A 16568-nucleotide genomic window follows, 5' to 3' on the forward strand; every position below is an offset into this window, starting at 1 on the left:
TGAATCTATATACAAAACAGAAACAGACTCATAGACATAGAAAACAAACTTATGGTTACCAAAGGGGAAAGGGAAGGCAGGAAGGGACAAATTAGGAGTCTGGGGTTAACAGATACAAACTACTATACATAAAATAGATAAGCAACAAGGATTTACTGTATAGCACAGGGAATTATACCCAATATCTTGCAATAACTTACAATGGAATATAATCTGCAAAAGAAAATCACTACGCTGTACACCTAAAACTAACACTGTACTGTCAATCAAATATATTTCAATTAAAAAAATATTACTTTCGATTTTAATCAGGAATTCCAGCTACCCAGCAGCTGCTGCATCCATATGTGCTATTTCTGTGTTTATGATAAAGTCACCTGCGTCAGAACTCAGCACCTTTCAAGTTGCTCTAAGAATCCAGTCTCACACTATCAGTTCTAAGCAGTGTACGATTTACTGAAGATTTCACATGGGAGAGGGGGGAGGACCTTAATATTGTATATTCCTCAGCAAAGTATGTGATCAACCCCTGTCAGTTCTCAGAAGTGTTCGTTTGGTGGTGTGGAACCAGCATAAAAGTCCTTTGATTTGCGTTTCCCTGATGATCAGCAATGCCGAGCACCTTCTTAATGTGTCTGTTGGCCGTCTACACATCCGCTTTGGAAATCTTGATACTGGTAAATTTATGCTTTCTTCCTTTATCTTCATCAAATTAATTTTGTGTACACTTGATATTCTGAATGATACTTTTTAAAGAAGTAGTATTTTATTGTCTTCTTATAAAGAGTGTGTTCTAGCAAACGTATTACCTTGAACTTGTAGAGGATAGATCTTTTGTTTTTTTCTTAGTTTTAGGATGAATCCCTTAGTCCTGACATGTTTTGTTCCTACAATGTAATCACGATGGGACTTAAATAGAAAGTCACGGCATAAGGCCCTCTAACAATGCAGGACTCAACCCCAAACTCCAGTCTTTATTCTGCCTTTTCAGCCTTTTTTTAAAAAAAAATTATTTTATATTGGAGTGTAGTTGATTAACAATGTTGTGTAAGTTTCAGGTGTACAGCAAAGTGATTCAGTTCTACATATACATGTATCTATTCTTTTTCAGATTCTTTTCCCATTTAGGTTATTACAGAGTATTGCTTTTCACTGGGTTCCTTGAAGTTCCCTCCATCCCCACAAATACACTTACAGTTCAGCCAAGGCTTTCATGGAAATTAAGATGCAGACGTCGAGGTCTCCTATTCTGTGGCTCTTTCCTGTTTTGCATATTCCACCTCTATTTCTGGTTTTACTGGAAGCTCTAAAATCCATTCTCAGACAGCTTGAGCCAGAAAACCGTGGCTCTCTTTTTGAGTTCTAGCCAAACTATGCTACATGGGCAGTGGATTCTGCTCAGGGGTAAAGCTCTACAAATGTGAATTCACCCAGTACAGTTCTTTTCTTTCAGAAGTATAAAGCTCTCAAGTTTCTGCCTACTATTGATAGTATTTTATCCTGACACTAATATAAAATATTCAAATAAATAAATATAGCATAAATATATTAAATTCAAATAAAATAAATACATTTTATCCATCAGCCTCATTCATTTGAAAAATGAACCCTCGTTACAAAACATACATCTTGTAACTAATTATGGAAAAAAAAGGGAAATTATAGTGCAAGATACTGAAAGGTTTTGTATCCCCTTTATCAGGGATTTTTGGGTGGAGATTTTAAAAAATATATCTTTTGCTTTTATAAAAAATTATTATATAAATGTGACAACTAAAGAGAATTTAACAAATTCAAAAGATATAGCTTATAAAGTGTTAGGAAGAATCAAACAGCTGTACAAATGAGTTTTGAACGTGTTTCCCTTTGAGTCAGACTGTTAAATATTTAACCATGACCAACAAAATTATTTTTGTTGAAAATTTTTCAAACTCCTGAGGAAGCTTCAGCCAAAAATGCAGAATCTATTTGGCACATAACATTATCTTTGGTCTCAGACTTATTTCTCCTATTTTGTAAATGCAGTTATTCTTTATGTCCTTCCACAGAAGGCTTTGATCTCATGTCTTTGATGATATTTACGTTGTGCCTTTTCATTGTGTCACCAAGTCGAAGCTCCTACTGCTTGCCCCACGACGGGCAAATAAATTGAGAGATGAGTTGCTGGGACAAGGAATATCGACTTTATTCAGAAAGTCAGCAGATGGAGAACATGGTGGACTCGTGTCCCAAAGACTCATCTTCCCTGAGTCAGAATTCAGGCTTCTTTTATACTAAAACGAGAGGAAATAAAGTCAAGCATTTCCTGGCTCTGGTCAGCCTCTGGAGGGGATGTGTTCATTTCTCCCTCCCTGCAGTCATTCACAGGTGGGTCTGGTCAAGATGTTTCCTGTGCTCTAAGCAAAGGTATCTTAGCTTGACACTTATTACCTGGGAGGCAGGGTTCCCAGAGATGGACCATTATGTATAATTTAAGCTTATAGGCAACATCCCTTTAGTAATTAACTTGTAATAGAATACAAAGCTTCTTCCCTGTTACAACTGCAAGCAACAGAAGAATCATCATCAGAAACATGCACTGAAGGTAAACTCAACAAAAGCATGCTCAGTTTTTCTACACTGTTGTATTCTGTACGACTGTTACCCAAATCTTTAATTCTAGTCTAAGTTAGACCAGAACCACAGAGCACCCTTCTAGCCCTACAGTTACACACTCTGTCGTCTCTCCTCTCTTTATGTACTTGCACTAGAAATATATTTCCCACTGACCCTGCTCATAATCTTCAACGAGGAGCTGTGAAGAACACCCATTACTGATTTAAACACACTTACACTTATAGCAGAAATATTTATATGAACAAATGTACCGAGTCACTTATGAGACACAAAATGTGGAGAGAAGTGACATAGAACCTGGGAATAATGAGTGACCACTTGGACCATAGCTAGGTCTTAAAGAACAAATACTGGTAGGAAGAAGAGCCTGGAATAAAGAAAATAATTAGATGGGGATATTCCGTTGAGCAAAGCAGAGAGGTATAAAAAGAATGTTGTGTTTAGGGAAAATAAAATGAGTAGATCATCCTGGCTGATTCTACAATCAGAGGGTCCATTGAGAGAAAGAGATATACTTCATGATTGAAAATATGCAGTGGGGATGGATTTATATTTCACAAACTTTTTATCCCCCCAAAAAGCAGTTAATAAAGGCAAAGAGAAAATTCCTTTATCTTATTATTTTAACAATTTCTATTTCTGAAAACTGCAATATTTAGCAGTGATCCTGTTGGAAAATAAATTCAAATTGTATCTTCTCTGAGCAAACATCTTCTGATGACTAAGCTGAACTCTGACTTTGTGTTGGCTTCTTGTTGGTTGCCATTTTTAACTGAGAGTCAGTTCAGAAACACGAGTTTTATTTTCACAGCACAGATTACACAGGATGCTTCACAAAATCAATCCAGTTGACCAGACTCTCTTAAAATGAATCATAGGAATCAGCAAACGATGGGCAGGCAGGCCTTTCCCAACAGGCCATATTTTTTCTGTATTTTGACAGAATGTTTGGTGAATGGATGGAAGGATGGATGTCTCAGAGGAAACTTAAAGATAGCTCTTAGGACGTAAGATGAATCCATTTATGGGGCCACAGAATCAACAAAGTTGTAATTTGTTGTAACCTGAACTAAGACCTAAAATATCAAGGATGTATAGAAATGTTAAAATACTTTCAAATAATAATTTGCTCTTATGTCAATTTACTGTAACTTGAATATTCAGTGTTAGAATATTCAGTGTTAACATAATAGGTTTAGTAGATTTAACGTTCATACCAAAAGAGAAGATAAAGTGTTCATATTTTAAAAATTCAGTAATTCAACTCCTTTGAACAAATACTTATTAAGCACCTGTGTCGTATAAACCACTGTTTTTTGTTGTTGTTCTGTAGACAAACAAAGATGGAAAACATACTGTTTGTGTTCTCAAGAAATTTACAATCTAATGATGGGGGTCGAATGCCCAGAATGCTGGAAGACAGGCAGAAAGTGGTAAGTGCCATAAGAGGGCAAATAAAACATTATGGAATCACAAACAGTAGCAAAAGTAGCAGAAGGGGAGGAATTGTGAAGAAAGAGCAGGGAAGAAGAATTTTTTTGCTCCAGCCAGGCTCTGTGCTAAACTATATGCACATTACTCCATTTAATCTTAATCATTTTATGCCTTAAATACTACTGCTACATCAATTTTCCTTTTTTTTTTTTAAATGAAGAACCTGAGGCCTAGTGAGATTAAGTAACAAACTCCTACAACTGGAAAGCTCATATACTCAGATTTTTCTGACTTTCAATGTCCTCTTAAACCTGCACTATACTGCCTCCTAGGGGAAAGTTGCACAGAGATGGTATAATTATAACTCCCTTACATGAGGTGAAGATGAGGATAAGGGTATTCTGGAAAGTCACAAATATGAAAGAGAAGAGAACAAGGTTGGTCCAGGAAATGCTAACAGTATAACAAACTCATAGTGTCAGGTGTATAATATTGGGTAAGATGTATAATGTATACGCTTTATATACAGTGTTAAGTAAAGACTAGACTGGCAGAGCCTTGGTCCCAGGAAAGTAGCTTGGACTTGACCAAGGGCATTGAGACTCCTTTCATATGGAAATAACAGTATTTGAATTACCTTTCTTTTTTTTAAATATATTTTCAAAATTGTAATTAGGTATTACCAAATAAAGTAATAAACAACTCTTAACTTGGAGTGCAAAATGAAAACACTATTATTTTAAAGGTGCAAAAGCAAGAAAATATGACATAAACTTATCCATTTTTAGATAGTCGTCTGTGTGATGGGTAAATGCCATTTAAAAACATTTTCAATAGAAAAATGATTTATAAATCAGTTTTCAGAAGATCAAAAAAATCAATGTTTAATACGAACTTTATAAATAAAAACAATATTGTCATCTCTCCTGTTTTTGCTTCAACATTTATGTCTTCTGCTCTTTGCCTTTTGGAAAAAATATTGCATTGCAAGGCTGCCGTCTTTTTGGACGAGGACAGGATCAAGATCTTCTTTAATGTAACCTCTTTCCATACAAGTCTGAGTGGAAGGAAAACCAACTTCCCAGAAATATTCTGGTGTGGTGGGTGGAATGTAGCGAAATCGGTGTCTTGAGCAGGAAGCCAACTTCTTTTCTCTTTCTTCTGCTGGAAAATCTGCATAATAAATTTCATGTTCCTTACATGTGTGTCCAAGCAATTTTCTTCTTTCTTCTTTTTTCCAAACCACCTCAATATGAGGAAAAGTTTGTAAGCTAGTCTCTCTTTCATCATCTTTAAAATAGGGCTCCACAAACGCTTTCTGTTTGACTTTATCTTGTTTTTCACCAGGAGAGTCTGTGGTTTTTTTGTAGCAGTTGACAACTCCTTCTCTTCATCTGCTACTTAGGGGAAGCTATCCACCAAACAGGATTCATATTCTTCATGTGTAGTCCGATCAAACATATCTTCCAAACTATCTTTCATATTCCTTTCTCCATTTGGACTTTTTTTCTCCCTTCTGTTCTTGATACTTCATTTTTAAAAGCATAGTTTCACTAACCAACGTACAGTCCATGTCCACTGTCTCTCCTCCGGCTAATCTTGACTGACAGCCATCCTTTGTATCTACTACAGTAATGTCCTTTTTAATCTGAGAAAGATTTGCTCTTGGATCTATACTCCACTGGATGTTTTCAAAGCATACATCTTGGTTGTTCTGTAGAGACTTTGTTTTAACAATTCTACATGTATTTAACTGAAGAACTGCTGCAAGTTCTCATGCTCCATGGACTGACCTGGTTTTTATTTTTATAGGCTCATGAAAACCAGCACCCTTCATGTCATCAAAAAGATTCCCTGTCTCCAAACTTTCACGTGGACGTAGAGGGATTTTAAAGATAGAATTTTCTTCCTTTATTTCTAACAGTGCTTTATTATCCGGAGATTTACTCAAGGACGGGAGGAAGGGGCACCTGTAAACTGCTGGTCTCTTCTGGGGAATCTTTGGTTAATCCACAGCTCCTACTCAAAGCCTCACGGCTTGAGGAAGAGCCCTTTGGAACAGGCTTCAAAACCTCATAGAGGGTCACTTGCCTAAATCCAGTTTTAGAGTTCTCACTTCCTTGGCTTTTCTCTTGTCGCTGAATAGCTGAAAATCGATCAGACAGATCCAGAGGTTTATCCATCACATAGTCTCCATTCATGTAAGAATGACTACCCAGTGGAAAAGGAAAAGCACTTTATCAAAGGAGGCTTGGGGGCAGCTTACTTCATCTTCACTGTCTTCCTTGATTTTCTTCCTTTTGGTTCGGCCTCCCAGTGATTTCAGGGGTACCACATGTTTACGTTTATCAATAACAGTATCTTTAATGTGATCAATACTATCCTGTTCACTTAGGGGTTCACTTGTATTTTTATTTATAAGCATCTGCTTATCAGAAGATGACTGGTTAGTGACCTTGTTCACTTCAGCCCCAAGATTATGATGTGTGAAAAGGGCACCATCTTCAGATTTTCATCTAAGTTTCTCTGATCTAGATTTAGAATTGTTGCTGAAAGACATTGTTTTTAGATGGTTTTTCTTCCCAGTCTCTAAAAGAGAAGGGGACAAACTTGTATTCAAACCTAAACTATTTTTCACATTAGAGGTAGCTCCAAATACAGGAGATGATACCCAAGTAGTCAATTCTTCTTGAGGAGGAGTCTTTGAATTAGAATCTGAAAATCTTAAACTATCTTCACAATTTCTTCTAGATTCCTCAAAAGGTTTTCTGTGATCTCCTTCCAGACTGTGTAGAGATCATCACCAAGTGGGCTCCTAGGGTCTTGAGATTCAGATTCTCCTTTTTTTTTTGTAGTACGCGGGCCTCTCACCGCTGTGGCCTCTCCCGTTGCGGAGCACAGGCTCCGGACGCGCAGGCGCAGCGGCCACCGCTCACGGGCCCAGCCTCTCCGCGGCACGTGGGATCCTCCCGGACCGGGGCACGAACCCGTGTCCCCTGCGTCGGCAGGCGGACTCTCAACCACTGCGCCACCAGGGAAGCCCCTTTCTGTTGATTTTAAGTAAATTAGTATCTCCCCTTTTTCTAGAGCTCATATCCACCTTTCCTTATGGTAATTACAGCATGTCAGAATGTCTTAAAACAACCAGTCTTTTCAAATTTCCCAACAATGGACTTGATAAACAGAAAAAAATGAACATAACAAAGAATCACCATACTATTCAATTGAGTTCTCAGCCAGTGATCCATATATGTAATCTGTCAAACATAGTTCATTCTATGTGAAAAAATCTTTCCTATAAGAAATTTTTTTTAAAAATCCTCAATGCCTTCCACAGTAGCACAGTTCATCTTTTGTTTGTGCAAGTGTATAACTGATCTGCTTTCCTAAGGCTATAAAATGTATCCTTCTTTCCAGATGTGGTGGTTGAACACTCAATCATTAAGTAATTTGTTAGTTTCTCTGTAGAAGTTCTATCAGCACCTGGTACTCTAACAGATGCTAGTATAGCAATAATGTAATGAGGCTGGTGATACTCCAAGTTTGGTGTTGGCTTTTCTTTGAGGAATCATAAAGGAGAAAAGGAATGTCACAGTTTTCTGGCTGATTAAGCACCAAACAGTCCTGCCCTTTGCCTGGGTTGTAGCATTTTCCAGCATCTTAACATGGCTTGATGATTACTTACATGTACTTGATAAGATTGTCTCTTTTCTATCAGTCTGCCTTTGAGAATCACGGAATCTGAATTGTGTGTGACTTCTGAACTCATCTCGGTCCAACTCCATCATCTTAGAGATGAGCAATCTGATGTCCGGAAAGATGAAATGACTGACAGCAATCTTTCAGTTGGTCAGTGCTCACGTAGGATGTGAACCTGGGCTCTCGGTCACACTGTTACACTTCTCTTTCCGTCCTTTTGCCCTTGAAGCTCAGGTCATGGTCTCATGATCAAGTACAATACTTGATAACTAATGAAGGTTTGTTGTTGAATGTATGAATTAGGTAAACCAAAAATAACTTATTTTGCCCTCAAATTTTTTTTGAAAAATTTCAACTTTCAGTTAATTTGTAAGACATGTAAAATAAATATACATAACACCTTTTACCTAGGATCATGAATTCTTAATAATTCGTCACATTTTCTTTCTTTTTTCCTTCCTTCCCCCTTCTTTCCTCCTTCCTTCCTTCTTTCCTTCCTTCCTTCCTTCTTTCCTCCCTCTCTCTTTCTGAACACATATATATATACATATATATACACACATATATATGAGACATAAATATATACACACAATGTGCATACATACACATGTGTATATACATATATATTCATAAGTGCATATATATTTTTCTCTGACATTGAGAAAAAGTTTCAGACATCATGAAAATTCACATCAAGTTCTTTATTGTGTATCTCCTCCCGCCATTATCCAAAATTACCATAATGCAATTATCACACTCATGAAAATTCAATTGATACACTACTATTGTCTAATTTATACTCAATATTCAAATATCCACTTTCATTCTAGTAATGTATCTTATAGCTATTTCTTTTTCCTTCCAATTCCTGATCGCACCAAGGATCAAAATTGCTTTAGTTATCATTCTCTTTAGTCCTTTTACACCTAGTAGAGTTCTACATTTTTTAAAAGTCCATGACACGGACATTTTTGAAGACTCTAGACCATTTTTTTTTAAACATCTTTATTGGAGTATAATTGCTTCACAATGGTGTGTTAGTTTCTGCTTTATAGCAAAGTGAACCAGTTATACATATACATATGTTCCCATATTTCTTCCCTCTTGCATCTCCCTCCCTCTCATCCTCCCTATCCCACACCTCTAGGTGGTCACAAACCACCTAACTGATTTCCCTGTGCTATGCGGCTGCTTCCCACTAGCTATCTCTTTTATGTTTGGTATTGTATATATGTCCATGCCACTCTCTCACTTTGTCACAGCTTACCCTTCCCCCTCCCCATATCCTCAAGTCCATGCTCTAGTAGGTCTGTGTCTTTATTCCCATCTTACCCCTAGGTTCTTCATGACCATTTTTTTGTTTTTTCTTAGATTCCATATATATGTGTTAGCATACGGTATTTGTTATTCTCTTTGTGACTTACTTCACTCTGTATGACAGACTCTAGGTCCATCAACCTCACTACAAATAACTCATTTTCGTTTCTTTTTATGGCTGAGTAATATTCCATTGTATATATGTGCCACATCTTCTTTATCCATTCATCTGTTGATGGACATTTAGGTTGCTTCCATGTCCAGGCTATTGTAAATAGAGATGCAGTGAACATGTTGGTACATGACTCGTTTTGAATTATGGTTTTCTCAGGGTATATGCCCAGTAGTGGGTTTGCTGGGTCGTATGGTAGTTCTATTTGTAGTTTTTTAAGGAACCTCCATACTGTTCTCCATAGTGGCTGTATCAATTTACATTCCCACCAACAGTGCAAGAGGTTTCCCTTTTCTCCACACCCTCTCCAGCATTTATTGTTTCTAGAGTTTTTGATGATGGCCAATCTGACCGGTGTGAGGTGATATCTCATTGTAGTTTTGATTTGCATTTCTCTAATGATTAATGATGTTGAGCATTCTTTCATGTGTCTGTTGGCAATCTGTATGTCTTCTTTGGAGAAATGTCTATTTAGGTCTATCCACCCATTTTTGGATTGGGTTGTTTGTTTTTTTGTTATTGACCTGCATGAGCTGCTTGTAAATTTTGGAGATTAATCCTTTGTCAGTTGCTTCATTTGCAAATATTTTCTCCCATTCTTAGGGTTTTCTTTTGGTATTGTTTATGTTTTCCTTTGCTGTGCAAAAGCTTTTAAGTTTCATTAGCTCCATATATATATATTTTTACTTCCATTTCTCTAGGAGGTGGATCAAAAAGGATCTTGCTGTGACTTATGTCATACAGTGTTCTGTCTATGTTTTCCTCTAAGAGTTTGATAGTGTCTGGCCTTACCTTTAGGTCTTTAATCCATTTTGAGTTTATTTTTGTGTATGGTGTTAGGGAGTGTTCTAATTTCATTATTTACATGTAGCTGTCCAGTTTTCCCAGCACCACTTATTGAAGAGGCTGTCTTTTCTCCACTGTATATCCTTCCCTACTTTATCAAAGATAAGGTGACCATATGTGTGTGGGTTTATCTCTGGGCTTTCTATCCTGTTCCATTGATCTATATTTCTGTTTTTGTGCCAGTACCATACTGTCTTGATTACTGTAGCTTTATAGTATAATCTGAAGTCAGGGTGCCTGATTCCTCCAGCTCCATTTTTCGTTCTCAAGATTGCTTTGGCTATTCGGGGTCTTTTGTGTTTCCATACAGATTGTGAAATTTTTTGTTCTAGTTCTGTGAAAAATGCCAGTGCCTGTTTGATACGGATTGGATTGAATCTGTAGATTGCTTTGGGTAGTAGAGTCATTTTCACAATGTTGATTCTTCCAATCCAAGAACATGGTATATCTCTCCATCTATTTGTATCATCTTTAATTTCTTTCATCAGTGTCTTATAATTTCCTGAATACAGGTCTTCCATCTCCTTAGGTAGGTTTATTCTTAGATATTTTATTCTTTTTGTTGCAATGGTAAATGGGAATGTCTTATTAATTTCACTTTCAGATTTTTCATCATTAGTGTATAAGAATGCCAGAGATTTCTGTGCATTAATTTTGTATCCTGCTACTTTACCACATTCATTGATTAGTTCTAGTAGTTTTCTGGTAGCATCCTTAGTATTCTCTATGTATAGTATCATGTCATCTGCAAACAGTGACAGCTTTACTTCTTCTTTTCCTATTTGGATTCCTTTTATTTCTTTATTTTCTCTGATTGCTGTGGCTAGAACTTCCAAAACTGTGTTGAATAAGAGTGGTGAGAGTGGGCAACCTTGTCTTGTTCCTGATCTTAGTGGAAATGGTTTCAGTTTTTCACCATTGAGGACAATTTTGGCTGTGGGTTAGTCATATATGGCCTTTATTATGTTGAGGATAGTTCTCTCTATGCTTACTTTCTGCAGGGATTTTATCATAAATAGGTGTTGAATTTTGTCAATAGCTTTCTCTGCATCTATTGAGATGATCATATGGTTTTTCTCCTTCAATTTGTTAATATGGAGTATCACGTTGATTGATTTGCGTATATTGAAGAATCTTTGCATTCCTGGAATAAATCCCACTTGATCATGGTGTATGATCCTTTTGATGTGCTGTTGGATTCTGTTTGCTAGTATTTTGTTGAGGATTTTTGCCTCTATATTCATCAGTGATATTGGCCTGTAGTTTTCTTTCTTTGTGACATCTTTCTCTGGTTTTGGTATCAGGGTGATGGTGGCCTCATAGAATGAGTTTGGGAGTGTTCCTCCCTCTGCTATATTTTGGAAGAGTTTGAGAAAGATAGATGTTAGCTCTTCTCTAAATGTTTCATAGAATTCGCCTGTGAAGCCATCTGGTCCTGGGTTTTTGTTTGTTGGAAGATTTTGAATCACAGTTTCAATTTCAGTGCTTGTGATTGGTCTGTTCATATTTTCTATTTCTTCCTGGTTCAGTCTTGGCAGGTTGTGCATTTCTAAGAATTTTTCCATTTCTTCCAGGTTGTCCATTTTATTGGCATAGAGTTGCTTGTAGTAATTTCTAATAATCTTTTGTATTTCTGCAGTGTCAGTTGTTACATCTCCTTTTTCATTTCTAATTCTATTGATTTGAGTCTTGTCACTTTTTTTCTTGATGAGTCTCACTAATGGTTTATCAACTTTGTTTATCTTCTTAAAGAACCAGCTTTTAGTTTTATTGATCTTTGTTATCGTTTCCTTTATTTATTTTTCATTTATTTCTGATGTGATCTTTATGATTTCTTTCCTTCTGCTAACTTTGGGGGTTTTTTGTTCTTCTTTCTCTAATTGCTTTATGTGCAAGGTTAGGTTGTTTATTCAAGATGTTTCCTGTTTCTTAAGGCAGGACTCTATTGCTATAAACTTCCCTCTTAGAACTTCTCTTGCTGCATCCCATAGGTTTTGGGTCATCGTGTCTCCATTGTCATTTGTTTCTAGGTATTTTTTGATTTCCTCTTTGATTTCTTCAGCGATCACTTCATTACTAAGTAGTGTATTGTTTAGCCTCCATGTGTTTGTATTTTTTTACAGATCTTTTCCTGTAATTGATATCTAGTCTCATAGTGTTGTGGTCAGAGAAGATATTTGATACGATTTCAATTTTCTTAAATTTGCCAAGGCTAGATTTGTTACCCAAGATATGATCCATCCTGGAGAATGTTCCATGAGCACTTGAGAAAAATGTGTATTCTGTTGTTTTTGGATGGAATGTCCTATAAATATCAATTAAGTCCGTCTTGTTTAATGTATCATTTACAGCTCGTGTTTCCTTATTTATTTTCATTTTGGATGATCTGTCCATTGGTGAAAGTGGGGTGTTAAAGTTCCCTACTATGATTGTGTTACTGTCGATTTCCCCTTTTATGGCTGTTAGTATTTGCCTTATGTATTGAGGTGCTCCTATGTTGGGTGCATAAATATTTACAATTGTTATATTTTCATCTTGGATTGATCCCTTGATCATTATGCAGTGTCTTTCTTTGTCTCTTGTAGCATTCTTTATTTTAAAGTCTATTTTGTCTGATATGAGAATTGCTACTCCAGCTTTCTTCTGATTTCCATTTGCATGGAATCTTTTTCCATCCTCTCATTTTCAGTCTTTATGTGTCCCTAGGTCTAAAGTGGGTCTTTTGTAGACAACATATATATGGGTCTTGTTGTCGTATCCATTCATCCAATCTGTGTCTTTTGGTGGGAGCATTTAATCCATTTACATTTAAGGTAATTATCAATATGTATGTTCCTATTCCCTTTTTCTTAATTGTTTTGGGTTTGTTATTGTAGGTTTTTTCCTTCTCTTGTGTTTCTTGCCTAGAGAAGTTCCTTTAGCATTTGTTGTAAAGCTGGTTTGGTGGTGCTGAACTGTCTCAGCTTTTGCTTGTCTGTAAAGGTTTTAATTTCTCCATCAAATCTGAATGAGATCCTTGCTGGGTAGAGTAATCTTGGTTGAAGGTTTTTCTCCTTCATCACTTTAAATGTGTCCTGCCACTCCCTTCTGGCTTGCAGAGTTTCTGCTGAAAGATCCGATGTTAACCTTATGGGGATTCCCTTGTGTGTTATTTGTTGTTTTCCCCTTGCTACTTTTAGTATGTTTTCTTTGTACTTAATTTTTGACAGTTTGATTAATATGTGTCTTGGCATGTTTCTCCTTGGATTTATCCTGTATGGGACTCTCTGTGCTTCCTGAGTTGATTAACTATTTCCTTTCCCATATTAGGGAAGTTTTCAACTATAATCTCTTCAAATATTTTCTCAGACCTTTCTTTTTCTCTTCTTCTGGGACCCCCATTATTCGAATGTTCGTGCATTTAATGTTGTCCCAGAGTTCTCTGATACTGTCTTCAGTTCTTTTCATTCTTTTTTCTTAATTCTGCTCTGCAGTAGTTATTTCCACTATTTTATCTTCCACGTCACATATCCATTCTTCTGCCTCAGTTATTTTGCTATTGATCCCTTCTAGAGTATTTTTAATTTCATTTATTGTGTTGTTCATTGTTGTTTCTTTGCTCTTTAGTTCTTCTAGGTCCTTGTTAAATGTTTCTTGCATTTTCTCTCTTCTATTTCCAAGGTTTGGGATCATCTTTACTATCATTATTCTGAATTCTTTTTTAGGTAGACTGCCTATTTCCTCTTAATTTGTTACATCTGGTGGGTTTTTACCTTGCTCCTTCATCTGCTGTGTGTTTTTCTGCCTTTTCATTTTGCTTATCTTACTGTGTTGGGGGTCTCCTTTTTGCACGCTGCAGGTTCGTAGTTCCTGTTGTTTTTGGTGTCTGTCCCCAGGGGCTAAGGTTGATTCAGTGGGTTGAGTAGGTTTACTGGTTGAGGGGACTAGTGCCTCTGTTCTGGTGGATGAGGCTGGATCTTGTCTTTCTGGTTGGCAGGTCCATGTCTGGTGGTGTGTTTTGGGGTGTTTGTGGCCTTATTATGATTTTAGGCAGCCTCTCTGCTAATGGATGGTGTTGTGTTAGTCTTGCTGGTTGTTTGGCATAGAGTGTCCAGCACTGTAGCTTGCTGGTCGTTGAGTGAAGCTGGGTCTCGGTGCTGAGATGGAGATCTCTGGGAGATTTTCACCGTTTGATATTACATGGAGCTGGGAGGCCTCTTGTGGACAAGTGTCCTGAAGTTGGCTCTCCCACCTTAGAGGCACAGCACTGACTCCTGGCTGGAGCACCAAGAGCCTTTCATCCACACGGCTCAGAATAAAAGGGAGAAAAAGAAGAAAGAAAGAAAAGAGAGAGAGAAAGAAAGAAAGAAAGAAAAATGAAGTAAGATAAAATAAAGTTATTAAAATAAAAAATAATTATCAAGGAAAAAATTTTTAAAAGTTAAAAAAAAAAAAAAATGGACGGACAGAACCCTAGGACAAATGGTGAAAGCAAAGCTATACAGGTAAAATCTCACACAGCAGCACACACATACACACTCACAAAAAGAGGAAAAGGGGAAAAAATAATCTATCTTGCTCCCAAAGTCCACCTCCTCAATTTGGGATGATTCGTTTTCTATTCAGGTTTTCCGCAGATGCAGGGTACATCGAGTTGATTGTGGAGATTTAATCCGCTGCTTCTGAGGCGGCTGGAAGAAATTTCCCTTTCTCTTCTTTGTTTGCACAGCTCCCGGGGCTCAGCTTTGGATTTGGACCCGCCTCTGCGTGTAGGTCGCCCGAGGGCCTCTGCTCTTTGCCAGACAGGATGGGGTTAAAGGAGCAGCTGATTCGCGGACTCTGGCTCACTCAGGCCAGGGGGAGGGCGGGGCACGCATGCGTGGTGAGCCTGCGGCGGCGGAGGCCGGCGTGACGTTGCACCAGCCTGAGGCGCGCCGTGTGCGTTCTCCCGGGGAAGCTGTTCCTGGATCCCGGGACCCTGGCAGTGGCGGGCTGCACAGGCTCCCGGGAGGGGAGGTGTGGAGAGTGACCTGTGCTCACACACAGGCTTCTTGGTGGCGGCAGCAGCGGCCTTAGCGTCTCATTCCCGTCTCTGTGGAGTCTGTGCTGATAGCCGCGGCTCGCGCCCGTCTCTGGAGCTCCTTTAAATGGCGCGCTTAATCCCCTCTCCTCGCACACCTGGAAGCAAAGAGGTAAGAAAAAGTCTCTTGCCTCTTCGGCAGCTCCAGACTTCTCCCGCGCTCCCTCCCGGCCAGCCGTGGCGCACTAACCCCTTCAGATTGTGTTCGCGCCGCCAACCCCAGTTCTTTCTGCTTCTGACCGAAGCCGAGCCTCAGCTCCCAGCCCCGCCCGCCCCGGCGGTGAGCAGACAAGCCTCTCGGGCAGGTGAGTGCTGGTCGGCGCCGATCCTCTGTGCGGGAATCTCTCCGCTTTGCCCTCCGCACCCTGTTACTGCGCTCTCCTCCGCGGCTCCGAAGCTTCCCCTCCACCCCCCGCAGTCTCCGCCCGTGAAGGGGCTTCTAGTGTGTGGAAACCTTTCCTCCTTCACAGCTCCCTCCCACAGGTGCAGGTCCCGTCCCTATTTGTCTGTTTTTTCTTTTGCCCTACCCAGGTATATGGGGAGTTTCTTGCCTTTTGGGAGGTCTGAGGTCTTCTGCCAGCGTTCAGTGGGTGTTCTATAGGCGCAGTTCCACGTGTGGATGTATTTCTGATGTATCTGTGGGGAGGAAGGTGATCTCCGCGTCTTACTCTTCCGCCATCTTGTCAAATCTCTCTAGACCATTTTTGTTGTTTGGATTTGTCTTATTTTTCCTTATGATTAGAATCAGGTTAAACCTTTTTGGCAAGAAACCGCCAAAGTGATATTACATCTTTCTTAGCACATTAATTCAGTAACACACGATGTCAACGTAACCCATCATTGTTGATGTTAAATCAATCACCTATTTAAGGTGATGTCTAGTTGATAAGAGCCTTTTAAGCAGTTAAATATTGTCTGGATTCTAACTTTGTCATATAGTACCTACCAGGTTGTCTATACGTTTCAATGTTTATGTTCTGTAAATTTTAAAAATTAAAAATATTGGTTACATAGTAAAAAATTTATCTTTAGCCTCAAGACTAATTTTTTATATTTTCATCTCCTTTCTCTATACCTATGTTTAATATATTCTGAAGTTTGGAATTCATTATTTGTATGCTTCTGCTTTCTGATGACAGATTTTTCAGCATTTTAAATAAGGTTTTATTTGCTATTATAGAAGAAAGCATATCCTTTAGACAGTTATTTATTTGAGTAGCATCATCCTTTCTACTAACCCAATAAATCAAACATCACTAAATGACTAAGATCTTGACCACGGCTGTATTCATGACATATTAAGCTTTTCAGCCTACTTTTTCAGCCTCATAAATTTAATATGCAGAATATACACAACGAAGTAACTTGTGTTCTGTTAATATTGCATTAAACATCTAGCAATTAACTAATAACATTCTGTTGAAC

General features: G+C 38.2%; 1 long non-coding RNA gene and 1 pseudogene across 1 annotated transcript; one reads left to right on the forward strand and one right to left on the reverse strand.

Moving 5' to 3' along the window:
• Positions 1–614: 614 nt before the first annotated feature.
• On the forward strand, positions 615–15912 carry LOC136792383 (uncharacterized). The gene is made up of 4 exons (XR_010836090.1): positions 615–677; positions 2049–2367; positions 3950–4049; positions 14793–15912. It is a non-coding gene; the product is annotated as an uncharacterized lncRNA (long non-coding RNA).
• LOC131768213 (DNA endonuclease RBBP8-like) lies at positions 4995–13465 on the reverse strand (annotated as a pseudogene).
• Positions 15913–16568: the final 656 nt, after the last annotated feature.

The sequence above is a fragment of the Kogia breviceps genome, chromosome 13 (assembly GCF_026419965.1).
Source record: "Kogia breviceps isolate mKogBre1 chromosome 13, mKogBre1 haplotype 1, whole genome shotgun sequence".
Classification (NCBI taxonomy): Eukaryota; Metazoa; Chordata; class Mammalia; order Artiodactyla; family Physeteridae; genus Kogia; species Kogia breviceps.